Genomic DNA, 17,081 nt, shown 5'->3' with positions numbered 1-17,081 from the left:
GTACCGTTCTCTTTGACCTAGTCGGTTTAACAAATTCCTTTCTGACACAAAAATGTACAGAGTCGTGTTGCTGTAGATATGTATTTGCAATGAAAAGCAAGGTTCCAGAATATCTTGAAATAGTCCGATTTAACAAATGTCCAGTTTAACGAAGACTCTGTACGGACTCGAGTTACTTTACAATGAAAATCGGCGTTCCAGAACCACTCGGCCCGGACTGACGAGATTTCACTGTGGCAGTCATTTGAACATGAAAGTTCATGTTAATGTACTCCTCGAAAGAAGTTAAAGAACACCCGATTCTTTCATATTACTATAGCAAATCTGGCATGTAATATATTTTCGGAAATCCAACACATATATTTGTGACTATCAGTGATCGTTACCTTAACCCTTCCCGTGTTAATGTTCATAAAGTACCTTACGCTACGTACAATAGTCATTAAAACATCGATACCTTTACAGTGAACAACGGCTTGAAGCACGAGTGATCAGTCTAATTAAGGGGGATTAAATGGCGTGAATTTGGATACAATGGACTAACTGTACTTGCTACGAAATAACAGTAATATTCTTCAAGGTTCGTTTGGCAGACGTTTCTTCACAACACAATTATATTCCACAGCTGGTGCGATTGTGTATATCAAATACAGTGGTCTTTGGTACGTTTACTTTTCCTGAACACCCTTTTTCAAACTTATCGACCCCAAGCTTTGCAGGTTGCGCTAATTGTGGGTTCAAATCCAAGATCAACTCAAATTGTAACCGCATTATTTCTCTCCACATACATACCATTACAAACCAACAGGAATACACCATAGAAACAGAAAGTATACACGTGATAATTTGAATTGACAAAAAAATACAAACTCCAACAAACGTTACCAGGCTGACCTGCTGTGAGATATTCATTGATACGCATGTGATATCGTCTGTGATACTCGAATCAAATACATCACCATCAAATAACCAGTTCTTGTTTTCTTTTTCATTTTTACCCACCATCAAAGATAGATGTATACTTTATTTTGCCCGTCAGTATATTTTACAGACGCGAATATCAAAGTATAAAAGTTATCAAGAGGTTTTCTTAACCCGAGAGATTCAATAGTTGCTAGAGGAAGCAAATGATCTCTAGGTGAAAGTGACCGAAGGATTTCTATCAAAGAGGAAATAGTAGTTACTGCAAGAGAAACCGTGTGGAGAAGGAAATATTGTTTCTCAGTAAGAGGAATAAGATAATTCGAAAAAGAGAATCACATAAATTTATAATTTAAGAGGAAACAAGTAGTTTCGAGGGAAAAGGGATCAGATAGGTTAAGAGGGCTCGAAATGCCCAAAGCAAAAAGGAATGATCAAATGTTTTAGGTCACTGTGATCAAATATTTTAGGTCACTGTGATCAAATGTTTTAGGTCATTATGATCAAATGTTTCAGGTGAAAGTTATCAAATGTTTAGGTCATAGTGGTCAAATATTGTTGTTTTAGTTCAAAGTGATCAAATTATTTCTGACGTTAGAATGACCAAATATTTGTGGAGCTTGATCAAAACGTATGATTTCATCTGATTATTGAAATAGTTTCATCGCATTTATTAATGATACTTTGAATCATACATTAGTATCTTAGGCAGTGATTTAAACAATCGAAGGACTATATAACAAGTTTCCTTGTGATTATGGAAAGAACTGGAAGGTTGGGTTTTTTGTTTTTTGTTTAACGCTGCACTCAGCAATATTCCTGCTACTAGTATGTGACGGCGCTCCTACTGACAAGTATATCCGGATATCCGTGATGATGGAGTGAGTGAGTGAGTGAGTATGGTTTAACACCGCTTTTGGCAATATTCCAGCGGGGGACACCAGAAATGGGCTTCACACATTGTAACCATGTCTGGAATCGAACCCGGGTCTTCGGCGTGACGAGCAAATTCTTTAACCCCGAGGCCAACCGACCGCCCCCCCGAGGTGATCGAAGTCTCCTACATTTTAAGTACAGGTTGACAATAGAATTCCAGATGCCAATACAACGAAGCACAGAGGCCATCATCACTTCTTTATTCTCACCACCGAGTGCTTAAATCAGTCACCTGACAGCGCCAGACCATGGTATCTATCTTCAGTTTGTGTCTACTGGAATCCGCAACTCCTAGAAGAATGTCTCGTGAATGTCTCACGGTGAATACTGATATCATGATGTCACGTGGTGGCAAATAGTAACCACAAAATTATTTAAAATGACTTTTAGAAATAATAACTAAATCTGCTCACGGTTCATCCCTGATTTTGAAACACAAAAATACAAAATAATGTCATTTTGATTCGCGGGGAGACTGCAGCATGCACGCTAACCCGTCACAAATTCTCCTTAATCACTTTTTGAAACACTATTCACGCTCCTAAAAGCTTTCCAAATTTTCTCACAAGCGCCATGTAACAGTTTCACACCGGGGTATAATGGCGGCTAAATAGCTTGCATCCGCCCCGCACGCGCATGTCTAAACAGAGCAACGAGCGCGAGCTCAAAATGGCGACTTCAACGGGGAAAATGAATTCCATCATTAGGGTCACAGCATGCTGCGGCAGCTGTCAGATCGCCAGTATCAAAACAATATCAACTAAGCCAAATTTAATTTCCACGTGAATTGCACACTCTGTTTTCGTGACATGCATTTCAAGGCTCTCTGTCCAACGTGGGCTGCTGGAGGCTTAGTCATCCGACATACTCGTCTTAAGAAAGCTCCAGAATGATTATTTTCAAGGAAAACAGAGAAAATCGTTTATACCGAGAGAGGTTTGTGTTAATCTCGACGTAATTGTCTCAGTGATATCGTGATATCTCAGTGATATCGTACAGACAGTCGTGTGATTGTGCTAATCTCTCTGAAGATATAAAGGCGACTGTACAGTAACAGCAATCTTCATTGGCAATAAAAGGATCATTGTCTTTTAACTCTACACCACATCGTCACGGAACATTGCTAATGACGTGGTTACTTACTAATTAATATCAATCATTTCAAGGTTGGTCGTCTTGTTGGATCATGTTTAGTCGTCTCGAATTCGGCTGTTACCCCCAGAGCCATCAGTGTTCCAGATGGTCACGTGACAAGCATGCAATATATGTGTCCAAAATATTAACAAACCAAATAACAAAGGACGGAAGGAAGGAACAAATGTATGTATGAACTAAGGAAAGATTTATTGCATGAATAAAAGAATGAATGAATGGCTAAAAAGTGGACATTGGTATGATGTGATGATATTTGTTTGTTTGTTGTTTAACGTAGCACTCCGCAATATTCCAGCTTATATGACGGCGGTCTGTAAATAATCGAGTCTGGACCAGGCAATCCAGTGATCGACATCATGAGCATCAATCCACGCGGTTGAGATACGATGACATGCATCAACTAAGTTAGCGAATCTGACCACCCCATCACGTTAATCGTCTCTTACGACAAGCATAGTCGCCTTATACGGTAAGCATGGGTTGCTGAAGACCTATTCTAACCCGGATCTTCACGGGTCGTGTGATGTGATGGTGGACTAGTGTAAACAATCTCTTCTCAACGAAAATTATTAACGTAAGCACCTGACCCCGATAAGTATTGAGTGAAAACATCGACAAGTACGTCAGACCTGTCTCAAATGTGTAACAATATTCATTACTGCACCATCTTTTTTTAATAACCCTAAGGAGAGTTTGAATTAGAGTTGCCCCAGCACTCAGTTGCTTTCCGCAAGAGGCGACCAAGCGGATCGGACGGTAAGACTCGGTGACATGATTGATTGCGTGTCATCGCACTATACTATATTCATTATATCAATCACTAGTTTTACTCGATTATTTACAGGCTGCAGTGATACAGCTGGAATATTGCCAAATTTGACATGAAACAAACGCTTTCTTTTAAATGAACCGTTTTGTTGCTACAGATACCAAAAAACAGTCCACACCGACACGAAGACTCAAGGACAGCACAATTGGTGAGTTGCCGTATTTCTTAAAATGGACGTACCGTGGAAGGTGGTGCATTAGCATATAAGATTGTGTTTGTGTTTTGGTAGATTAAAGACACGTGGAGGTGACAAATTACGGCGAATACTAATCGACCAACACTGGAAAAAACCCGGAAAATAACTGAATTAAGTGAATTAGCATTTTCCGATTGAACTACATCCATAAATAAACATCACTTGGTAATGTGTTTTTATTACTTTATCAAAGAAAATATGTTGTTATGGGGAATCTTTTCTCGTTAAAGCGTAATATTGAGTCAATTACTCATGCCAAATGTCAACATGCTAAAAAAGAAGTCTGTATTGATATTTCGAAAACGAGTGATACGTTAAATTATAATGGCGCCGTATTATCACCCATCAACATTATTTAATTATTTCACTTATCTCAAATCTCAAAATGATGCGCATTTCTGAAAACATAAATGGCGCACACAGCCAGTGACGACATTTACCATATGCTACATGTCATTAGCCAGACAACATGTTGTGTTCAGCTATCACAGTCGGCAACAGCTAAAACTATGAAATACTTCTAAAACGCCAGTGTTATGAAAAATCAATATTTATGCTTGTATAACTCCATCACAGTTGTATAAAGTCATGGAATATCCATTTCCAAATAATAGAAAAAAATATCATTAACAGATATACCTAAATGATAGATGACCTACATTTGAGCGTGGTTCGTTATAAAGGGTTTTGTGTCAACTTCGTTTACCAGCGTAATGAGTCAGATGCTATCGTTTGTATTCAGGACTGATCAGTATACGTGCAGTGTACTCAGGCTGTAACGAAGTCTAGGGGACGTTCAGAAACAGTTCGTATTATCCGAAGTTCCTTTTTTGCACGTTGTGCATCATGTAAGGATTTTGAGTGAGAATGGATACCCAGTTGCCATGTTAAAGTGAGTGAGGCTTTCGACTGTTGGTTATGGTGCTGACAATACTAGGTAATGGATATACGTCTGGGAATCGAACCTACGACCGTAGGTTTGGGCTGATTTGGGCACACGTTACTGACACCTTTAGACGTTGCGCACGGCATCGCCACAATTGTGCCTGGTCAAGATTTGATCATTGGCAGGGAAAAGGCAATATTCCTCTGACTGCGGCGTAAAATATCATTCAGCACCCTGTGGTTTTACCACAAGGCAATATGCAGGGTTGTCTCTTCGTTATAACAACGCTGGTTATATAGTCACATCTACAGTGACCCGATGCCTCAGACAAGACCTTGGGGTTCACGAGAGTAAACGCCTGTGGCCCGCGTGACTCTACGTGGGCTGGTACCCACATTCAAGTCACTCTAGTTTTAATACAGCCAACTGCGTTTAAACAGGGTAGCGTTATTTAGGACAAATTGTATGTCTGCTCTAGGCTAGGTATAATTTATATTAGGATATTCATGTTAAACTGCGGGCTAGCACTGTAAAATCGGCATTAGTCCGGACAAGCAGCACAACACACGAGCACTATATATAGTTGAACACAGAAGCGTCGCTTTCTTCCTGCAAATCGAACACATGTAAGCTTGTATATCATTATTAACTAAATAGAGGCAAATAAAGGCATTGATCGCTCTATTTGCCATGTCAGACCAAACAGTGGTAGCGGTTTCAATGGAGAGAATTCTCCTCAATTCACATCAAATCCATGTGTTCCCTCAGTACAAAGTCGCTGTCAACGCTAAGCCATATGCAACATCTGGGGGGCAACTCGTGATTGTTGTCATATTGACGCCGTTTGTGATCTCTGACACATAACATGTCACCATCACGACTAATGACATTTATGTTGATTGGTATCGCAATGATGTTACATACTTTATGGAAACATATATTCTATTTATTTGTTTCATTTAAACTTCAAATTGATGTTGCAATGGTACGTCTTCCGCATTCAAGGTCTCAATTGGGGCTTAGCGCGTATCATTGACCACGACTGAAAGTAAATATTGAATGTAGGATAAACACACTAGTGACATTCCTTGTCAAAGATATTTACACAAGTACCGAGAACACCAGGTGTTGTGACTCATTGATGGTAGGATGACGTTTTACACTGGACATTAATGATGGATGGGCACAAAAACTACAATAACACATGAAATATTGATGAAAGTGAGATTAGATTCATATGATACCGGTTGTTGCGAAAAAATACTTGATAGATATAACCAGTCATGGTAAGGTGGGCATGTGTGAACAAGGAGGGTAGAGACAGAACACCAGGTGTTGGGACACACACACACACACACACACACACACACACACACACACACACACACACAACGTTTACACACGCTAAGGAGGATAAACGGGAAATGCTCCGACAAAATATTACTAAATATAGAGAACACCAGGTGCTATGGAAACTTGTAGCATCTATGTCCTTAACTAAACTATTTTAGTCTGTATTGTACCGCTAGTTTCACAGCGAGTAACTGATCAATGTCATTGGGTGTTTAACGCCGCTCCTATTTGTCACGCCCTGGCAGACAGTTTCCACGTGGGAGAAAAACAGTTCTGTGTTGGATGTTGTGAAGTTTCATGTTTCCCACAATCAATAACTAACTAAACATGAATTGCCACACCTCATGTGGTCAATATTGTTTTAGTATCTATAGTATTTTCAAATGCATCCTTCATTCCAAATTCAATGCATTTTGTATGAATGTGTATCATTGTCCTTTTGTATTATCTCGACGGGCTTATGGTTTATTAATGTGTTCGTTCGTTTGTTTGTTGTTTGTTGTTCAATGCCGTTATATGACAAAGGACTGTAAATAAACGCGTGTGAGCCAGATAATCAAGTGATGACATGCATCGACCAAGTCAGCGAGCCTGACCACCCGATCCTGTTAGTCGCCTCTTACGACAAGCATAGTCGCCATTTACGGCAAGCATGGGTTGCTGGAGACCTATTCTACCCCGGAGCTTCACGGGTTGCCGCCAGGGTACCATGGCACCAATCAATCAAGTCAGCCAGCCGAACAACCCGACCCATATAGTCCCGTTCGACCAGCATGGACTGTCAACCACGTGACCTAAACCGGAATCCCAATAAGATGGTATATAAATGGACAAAAAGATATCATTATCTCCTACAGTTTGCATTACGTCCATAAACTGTAGAACCGTTTACCCAAAGTCATATGAACCATCGAACGTAATTCGAGTCATCCGTCTTTCGAAATAAACGGAGCGCCGATATTAGAGCAAAGTGTGGACAACGATTCTGACAAGTTGTCTTGAACGACATGTCGACAAAATAGGGTTCGAATTAACGATGTTTGACTATACTTCAGCACTGACAGTGACCTCCACAAAGCCCAACCCAATGATACAACACTTCGGTGTATAAAGCTACATGTAAGGTTTACAAAGGTTACGTCCCTTCACAACTGTGTAGACCCAAACCCTTGTCCGTCCCATCGCCTCAGAGGATCAATCCAATGGTGTCTTGTAACACGAAGAGCACTCGTTCAGATTTCACAGCAAACACATTGCAGTGCATCAACTGTTTCAATTAGAGTGGCATGCGTAGTGTCGACTTGACCGCAAACGTTGAAGCTATACGCACAGTGTTGCCACTATTGTCCCCTATTTTCACAGGTGCGTTTTCATCACAAGTTAATCAAACAGTATTCGCCAAGATAACTCCGAGAGCTCACGTGACCTCCTTTGAAGAATCTTCCTAACCGCGACCTGAATTCCCTCGTCTTCTCAACACCAAGAAATCTCGCTCAGTATATTTAATTATCGGTGCCTGTTCAAACGCTTGTAATGGGCCGTTGGTGTTTGTTCATTTTATTTTCGAGCACGGGATATGATTTTCTCTCGTTTATTGCCCTCCATGGTCCGTAGTGTGTTCTTAGGCGAGTATATTACAAAGAGCAAATGGCCTCATCTTCCTAAACGAACCGTCGTGGCTCAGCCATCTCATCTAATCTGATACGGAGGACGGTCTAATACGTTACGGAACTTTTTTATTTGCGTTTTCTGCTACACAGCAACTCCTTTGCCATCAAATCTGAAAAAGCAAGCACTACATGGAATCCATTTTTTCGTGTGATTACCCAACTAACAGCCCTAATTGACTTTGGATCCGTTTATGCAGGCCCGCGTTAGACGCCCAGCTACGTTGCCAAAGACAGTGTTGGAGAGCGGACATCTGGAAGTGAGACAATGCTGCCTAATTGTGGACTTTTAACCGGGACGGAGACCGATGCAGGTGTAATCTCCTGGAAGGGCGAAACGTGCTTGTAATGGTATATTTAACAGACGTACAAGTGTAAAATATAGGTTTACCATTGTGTGGGGGATTTTATTGGAATTTTATTTCGCATTGGAAGAAGGCTGAGGCAACCTCGATCATTAAATATGAGAAATGATCTATTTCTCAAGTTTCAGGAAACCTATCTCTGAAAGGGTTTGGATAAAGTTATGTAAAAAAGGGTGATGTTACGTTAAGGGATGCTGTTCGTAATATTACATTACAAGTAACACGTCTGGCTTTAAGTTCAGATGATATATTTCCATTCAAGATAAGGAGGCTCCGTAATGTCCGTGCACACAAAAGATGATCTTAATTGCCTTTGTTACCACGGATACTATTTATCGAGTTGTAGCCGATATTTAGTCTCATGGTTCTAAACTACATCCCAATCCTATTATGATGAACATATATCTGACTGATGAAATGAGGACACAAACAATAAGCCTTATCAGTGTCATTCTGTAAACATATACACCACATCGTTCATCATAACTACGATTGTTTTAGTAACAGGCGAAATGTTTGTGGAACGATGACTAGCGAGATCGGGTGGTCAGGCTCAATGACTAGGTTGATGCATGTCATCGTATCCCAATTGCTTGGATAGATGCTCATGATATCATCACCGGAATGTCTGCTCCAGACTCGATTATTTACCGATATAGCTGGAATATTGTCGAGTGTGGCGTTAAACAACAAACACCCATTGATTGCTTTAAAACGTAAAGCCAGCGAACTTGCTTCTCGTAGAAAAGAGGACTGACGTTATTTAGGCTTATATTACTCAGCATCAGCAACAATATCATCAAGTATTTGTGAATATGAAATCATATTGAGTATAGCATTCATACTTATGCGTTTTACAAACACTAAATCAGTCTAAACCCCGAGCGTAGCTTACAGGGTGATATTGGTTTTGTCAACTTCCATTCATCTTCGGCTGATAGCAATATAATGCATCAAAAGAACGAATTTGTAAACATGTATGCAAACGGGCGAAAAAAAAGGCGTTTTCATTTCCATGTAGCGTGCTCTTGACATACATATTTCATAACCTCGCTACCCCTCCATTGACTCGCTTCTGTTACAGCTCCCCAAAATAAAAACAGTCCGACATTCCGACCGTCACGCATGCGCAGAAGCCGTATGTTCCATCCTTCATTGGGTTTTCAATATACATTGGATCCCTGGGCTTTGGGAATCATAAAGGCCGATAATCAGGGACAGAACAGTTTCTGTATTCCATTCGCTTCCTTTATATTCAAGTCACTGTTTAGGCATTAGAAGACGGGTCCGTCGGCTAGCTTTATCGGAAAACGTGCTCCTAATCGCATATTTATATTATTCATGAGATTCGTTCAGTTCATTGTCTGTCTTGAAAATTAGGGAGAGAGATGCTCTCTCAAAAACTAGTTAATCGCGAAGCTGCTGAATTTTAACCACCGCGATTCAGTAATCCGATCTGAGCGCCGAGTCGTGAATAAATTCCTCGGTCCCCTTTTCTCTCTGAGACTAGGTTTCGACGAGACATGGGGAAAGCGTGCTTAGCTTGCCGGGCATACGGACGTTACTTCATCTTCTACCTTACAAAGTGCTTTCAATATATTTTTGTTCATATCTGAGGATAGCATTATATGAACGGATATCACCATCCATTCTCAAGGTAGGAACTCCTTTGAAATCTTTCCACTCCGTCACAGCATTGTGCAGAGGTCTGAAGCTTATCACCCCCATATGGGATTACGTTTGAGCATTGTTCTTTGTTCACGCTCGCCCCTAGGTAGGTTTCTCAAATTAGATTTTTTACCTGCCCCACTACTGGGACGAGCGATTGAAATATATCGCAGGCCACGTTTACTAAGTAAATACGCTTCACGAAATCTCCCACTCAACTACATCTGTGTAAATGTACCTCGCGATAGAGAGGATTACTTTTGAACTTAAACCTTATGAGCTTTTAAATTTAGTTTGTAATGTTATAGAGGTCAAATGGTTACCTTTAATTTCAATTATCAAAATTACAAAATGATCCGTTTGGATACTGAGTGAGGTGTGTTTGAAAATTTAACCTCTTTAGCACTTAAATGGTTAAACCTGGAGCCAGTGAAGAGCGATATCAGCTGTGAATCACCTCTTTTATATCATGCAATCAATTTGCATTTCCAATCTTTAATGTTTATCAGAGAAAACCTTATTGGGGGTAGACACACAACATCAAACATGCTAACACTTTGAATTATAATTCATGTTGAAAGAACTTAACCCTCTGTTTTCTCTATCAACTGATACTGTGGCAATGCTTACCCTATAGGCCGTGCAGTTTGAAAAGACCTACGCTCGATAATAGAATTATAGGATCATAAATTGTCGAAATTGTTTTATCATAGCATATAACTCCACGGGATGACAGCATATATAGAGCTTGTTAACACTGATGAATGAGACACGCGGATAAACTTTCATCTTAAGACTCAAATTATCCTCGCTAACAGCTTCCAAAAAATTGCGAATAATTATTTACACTGCTGACCTCTTGCAAGCTGTAGTTTGCCAATGTCAAATCATTTTCGCAATTATTGTAATTTGAACCCGTTTGATCTGCAGTGAAATCAGCACCGGCGTGTATATTTCGCTATAGCTGTCACCGATATAGATGACCGGTAGCCTATAAAATTATTCTCTGGCGTGAAAGTGACTGTTATTATAGAAAATTGCCTGTTACACTCTCGATGGCAGGCTGGGTGAAAAAAACGCAATTTGTGTTCTGTTTACATTCTGTGATCTATGAAGAATTTAAAGTATGGAAGAAATAAAGTGGGGCAGATTTCAAAGGCTGAAAGCGAAATTAAACATGTGTGAAATAGATTTGAATTGGCAAACATTTAGAAACTGACGTTTCATTTAGAAAACATAATTTAAGAAGGGAATTACATATGATGAGATGAAAATTACCTAATTGCCACAAGGAGACAGTGCCAATGGATGCCTGGAGCACAGTACTTATCAGCTCGCAGAGGGACCTACCATGCATGGGTGCGTCATGTTTTTGACAAAGCACAACCGATGTTCACGTAATTAACTCCCATTGATATACCCGACAGACTTTGATGTCGGGGCATTTGTTTTCGGAAAGTAAAATATCGACGATTAAAAACCAAACAGTGACCTTGACCTTGCAGTGCATATCCAGTTCACTGTGTGTCTGAGCGGTTTGCACTCGCGCCGTAATGGCCAAACGAAGATGCCACATTACTATGATCACCGTGATTCGTATTTTTTATATCAGTGTTTGTTGACGCTGTCGACAGCGAGTTGAGGAATATACTGTGGCAAGTAGCCATCGACATTAATATCCTGTAGTGTTTACAGACCCGTCAATGTGACACTGTGGAGAAACACAAACCTAACCTAGAATCAAGGACCGCTTAGTCCCACTGTGACGACACGCTTCAGTACGCAGTGGGGCAAATTAGGGCACCGTGGAATTTATTCATCCACGAGAGGTCACTGACCCAATTTTATTCGTGTGGGGCGGGCGTAACGTTTCACTTGGGGTGGAAGAAAAAGTCTTATAACAGTACGAGTTGGCCGAAATGTGGTAAATCTTGCCATACATTATATAAAGTCAGGCTATACTATACGATACTATGTCACATGACTTCGTAATCACCGTTGACATAAAGAAGGGATGGTTCTGTTTGGACTATTTTCATTGTATATCATGTCATGTTTCATATATCTAACGATATATTATCATCACACCACATCACACCTACCCCACCCTATCCTACCTTACCCTTCACCACACCACACCACACCACACCACACCACACCACACCAAACCACACCTACCCTGCCCTGCCCTGGCCTGCCCTGCCCTGCCCTGCCCTGCCTTGCCCTGCCCTGCCCTACCCTACCCTACCCTACCCTTCACCACACCATATCATGCACACCACACCTACCCTACTCTTCACCACACCATACCATACCACACCACACCACACCACACCACACCACACCACACCACACCACACCACACCACACCACACCACACCACACCACACCACACCACACCACACCTACCCTACTCTTCACCACACCATACCATACACACCACACCACGCCACGCCATTTCATATACACCATACCACACCATAACATACACACCACACCATACCACGCCACGCCACACCACACCAACCCTACCCTTCACCACACCACAGCATATCATACACACCACACCACACCACACCACACCACACCACACCATACCTACCCTACCCTTCACCACACCACACCACACCACAGCTACCCTGCCCTGCCCTGCCCTGCCCTGCCCTGCCCTGCCCTGCCCTGCCCTGCCCTGCCCTGCCCTTCACCACACCATATCATGCACACCACACCACACCTACCCTACCCTTCACCACACCACACCATACCACACCACACCATACCACACCACACCACACCACACCACACCACACCACACCACACCACACCACACCACACCACACCACACCACACCACACCACACCACACCTACTCTACCCTTCACCACACCATACCATACACACCACACCATACCACACCACACCACACCACACCGAACCACATCGCGTATCGCATAGTATCGTATCGTATTATCTTGTATCATATATCAAATACGACCCTAAGAACGTGTTTACCATGCTGCTAACTGCACAGTGACAAACACGCAGACAGTTGTCCATAACGTTGTAGATACTTCTCTATGACAATGACGTTTCAAAATCTAATGTTAATTATATTAAAACATGACATACCTAAGATGCAGCCTTGCGAATATGGACAGGCTTAGTGGTACCTGCATTATGAAGAATACCAGTACATGACCCGGTACATTAATACAGCATCATACAGCGGCTCCATCACCCTACTTAGGACATCAGGTACATCAGGCAACAGTCTGCCCCGTCATCAAAGCGGCAATAATTACATTGTGTTAAACAGTGCGATAATAAATAGAAATGTAAGTACATTATATGCAAAAGTGTTACACCCTGGATTGCAAACAAACACTGCGTGTGGCTTCATGGAGCACATACTGGTTTGTTCTACTGAGATATAGATCTGTCCTTATCACCGTACAGATGTCCACATTCTTGCTATAAATAACTGTCCTTGTTGTTTTTTCACGTTAAAACGTTAGATGATTATTAGTGCCAGTGAATAGCAACATTGTGTGCCTCGTAATGAATGTACTATTTCAGATTTGCAACCTTTGGAACAATAGGATTTGGGACATAATCTCAATGTTAATGTTGATTTTGTTGATGGTTCTGTACTGCTGGACGGTACAGAAACGAGTGTCAGCCAAGCGAAGTGCCATATCAAATCGGCCCAGCCTTAGTTTTTCAGGGAGAGGCTATCTGAACGACCACTGCATCGAGTCTGTATGCAGTGTGTTGAGAGGATCAGCAACCCTGCGGAGTCCTTCGGTCGGATGCAGTCTGCTTGCCTGCAAAGTGAAACAGAAGGCTTTCTGCTTGCTGCTCAAGACCAGTCACTTCCCACTTGAAACCGTCAATGGGTGATTTTGCATCAAAATGAAAATATGAAATGTAGAATATGCAATGATTGTAATGAGAATGTCAAACACATTGTCGGTGGATGCCCATCTTTGGCACAAACACAGTATCCTAAGTGACATGATGGGGTGGCTCGATCCTTTTATTACCGACTTCACCATGCTTTCGGTTTTGTTGCCGAGGTCCATCCAAGGTACGACCCAGAATATGTGGAGGGATAATGAAGAAGGCTGAAGTGTTGGGGACTCTTCACATTCTCCGAAAAGTTCTGGGTGGGTTTGACTAGGCAGTGCTTCCCGAGAGAAGTCCCATTCACTGTCTGGGCTGCGTGTAGAGGGGACAAGGGCCCTGAGCTGATGATGAGCCTAATCAGCCTGACTCACCAACCCAAACCCTCTTTGCTACATTTTCTATTTTAATCTGTCAATAATAATGATGATAATAATAATAATAATAATAATAATAATAATAATAATAATAATAATGCCAGGATCACCCACACACACTTTGCTGCATTTTTGCATTTTAATCTGTACATGATTATAATAATCATAATAATCATAATAATGGACATTTGTTAGGCGACGAAGTCACACTCGGATGCACGCTCACTGTGCTACATTATTACAATGGATCAGTGTGCACTCGTTTTCCATTCTCATCTCCCTGGGGAATATACAATTCATGCTGCCTTATGAGGCGCTAGAGGGTTTTCAGTTACACGACCATCTCACCCTGAGGCTGGCTGTTCACTACTGTGTGAGCAGAGGCCTATTTCGAACAAAGTCACTCACCGCAGTAGACACACCACGTGACATGGATTTCAGAATTCCGGCACCTATTCCAAATATCAAAATGTCTTTCGTCATTCATAATCAACATTCACTCTGTATAACAAGATGTAAAAATATAAATCAACACAAAACTTCACGGTGACAGTAGGAAATATAAGCCTGGTGTCAATTACAAATGATACAAACAACTCAAATCATGTAAACAGCGATTGCCGGCTAAAGGGCTGGCGAAATCTGGCATTTCCCCTTGCCCCTCGAACACGTCACTGAGTAATGGCACGCTGACGAAATTGCTTCTTATCATTTGTGCATTAATCGCCACAAAATCATCAATCAATCCCTTTAATCTCTACACAAAAGCAGAGCCCCGGCGACTGTCAATCAAAGGATGCCTGGCCGATAGGCAGCCCCTTCAACTCGCCCGTCAAGGACGCTAATTTACTAGAAAGATGTTGCAACCAGTCTCTTGTCAACTTTTTGTGTTAATTTACAGTCTAAATACGTTTCACTTGTCAATGGATAGGGATAAAAAGTTTGATTTTTTTAGTTTATTAGGCGGAATTATAGCGTCTCTTTGTTGTTATTTCGTATACGAATCTGTGTTGAACTTTTCGATATTTTTTACAGCTTCTTCATCACTGAACACGGAAGTTGAGTGTTGTAAACGCGTAAACAGGATAATATTTTGAAATTGACAGGGTGTTATTACTATATATGAATATTCAACACCACTGGATATTAAAACAATGTTTTGTATGTGAAAGATATGGTTATATGTGAACATAAAATCTCTGCTGTTAAGAGAGAAAACTTATGGATGTTAATTTCTATCTTTCTAGTATACGCTTACTCCTTCATCAGGTCGCATATACTCCGAACGTTGTGTTCCTCATAATAAAGAAGTTAACATCCATAAGTTATCTTTCTGATGTGTATCACTTCTAAATGCCGTTCAAAGACCTACTACTGCTGTTTTGTGTGCATTTGGCTTCAATTACTGCCTAGATAATTTTGCGTCTCCATCTCGTCATTTCACCAGTGCATTTAGATCAATTCGGACATGTCTACGTTTGATTGAACCATGCTAATGGACACGGTTTGGCTATTCTGCTCAAAATGAATCACAATTAACAAAATAACTGAAATCTTATTACCAATATAATGGATGAAATCGTTGATAAAGATTTATGATCACGCTTATATCACGTTCTCCCGTGCTGTTTCGTTTTCAATAAATGAAAATATATTGAAAATGTCTCAATATTTCCAGAAAGGAAAATAGCTAAAACATTCAAGAGAAACCTATTTGATGAAATAAAGCAGTATAGATTATATACGACGCAAGTGTCATATTTCCAATTGGCACATGCATTAGGTTGTCTGGGTATGCAAGTACATTGCGCCAACACCCGCCCAGCAAACTCTGTACATAGCAGTCGTGTAGAGCTTACCAACTCGTGTCACACAAATACGCTTGACAATTCGACTGGAGTTGTGAAGCTCCTGTCTGTCGCTCTATCAATTGTGAATAATTGGGTTGGATTTCTTAGACTTGTTTGGGATGTAAACGTAGCCAGTCGTCATCTAATTCCTTAGAAAGACTTGTGTATTTTCCAAGTGACCCATCCCCGGTTCTCTAATGTCTACTCGAGCCTAGTCAGACATACAACATATGTGCAATTGACCTGGGAAAACATTCGTCAATTTCCCCACCGTCTCACTGAAATAGACATCTCAATGTGAAATAGACAACAGCTGGGTGAGGACACGCGGTTATTGACACAGATATGTACACCACTTGGTGATACATTCTTCACGTAAAAAGGTTTTAACTATCTATCTTTCTACAGATGACAATGTTATTATTATTTTGATGCCACAATTCTGTGTAACGAAGCTGAGGTTAAGACTATATAAATATTTTAAATATAAAGTTCTTCTGAATCCAGTAATGATTTCCTCTGCAATAGAATATATTAAGATAAGGATTCGGTGTTTAAGAAACATACTCACTGAAAGTACCCAAAACATAAATGTTTTAATCGAGACACATATACAACTGGGGTATATTTTACCTATGATACAAATTATATTTAAGCAATCAAATAACGAGAAAGGTATTCATGAAAAATCTCTTCCCATGTACCATAAAATAACTCAACATTTCTGACCAATAAGAAACGCAACTAACATGTCCATTAAGTAGGTATATAGGTGAGTAGGTGCATCCTTCAACGTTACTGATTAATACACCTCCTGTGTCTTTTTTTTCTGGCTTTAATTCACCCCAAGCACGAACTGAATTGATTTAATTTCCCTTCACAACAGATGTTACAATACTGCCCATGAAGCATCACCTATAGATCCATCAGGTCACAGAGCTAAGGATTTGAAATTGATATCTAATCAATCTTAAGT

The 17,081-nt window shown here is 40.8% G+C and overlaps 1 long non-coding RNA gene across 2 annotated transcripts in view; it reads left to right on the top strand.

The window, feature by feature from the left end:
- Positions 1 to 17,081, top strand: part of LOC139474497 (uncharacterized) — a 187,731-nt gene that overhangs the window by 45,256 nt on the left and 125,394 nt on the right. For both annotated transcript variants that reach the window (XR_011653984.1, XR_011653985.1), the window contains exon 2: positions 3,939 to 3,989. This is a non-coding gene — a long non-coding RNA (uncharacterized lncRNA). The remainder of the gene's footprint in view (positions 1 to 3,938; positions 3,990 to 17,081) is intronic.

This window comes from Haliotis cracherodii, unplaced genomic scaffold, assembly GCF_022045235.1.
Source record: "Haliotis cracherodii isolate W230 unplaced genomic scaffold, xgHalCrac1.p SCAF_3, whole genome shotgun sequence".
NCBI lineage: Eukaryota > Metazoa > Mollusca > Gastropoda > Lepetellida > Haliotidae > Haliotis > Haliotis cracherodii.
The sequence above is the reverse complement of the archived record's forward strand: the minus strand, read 5'-3'. Positions and strand labels throughout refer to the sequence as shown.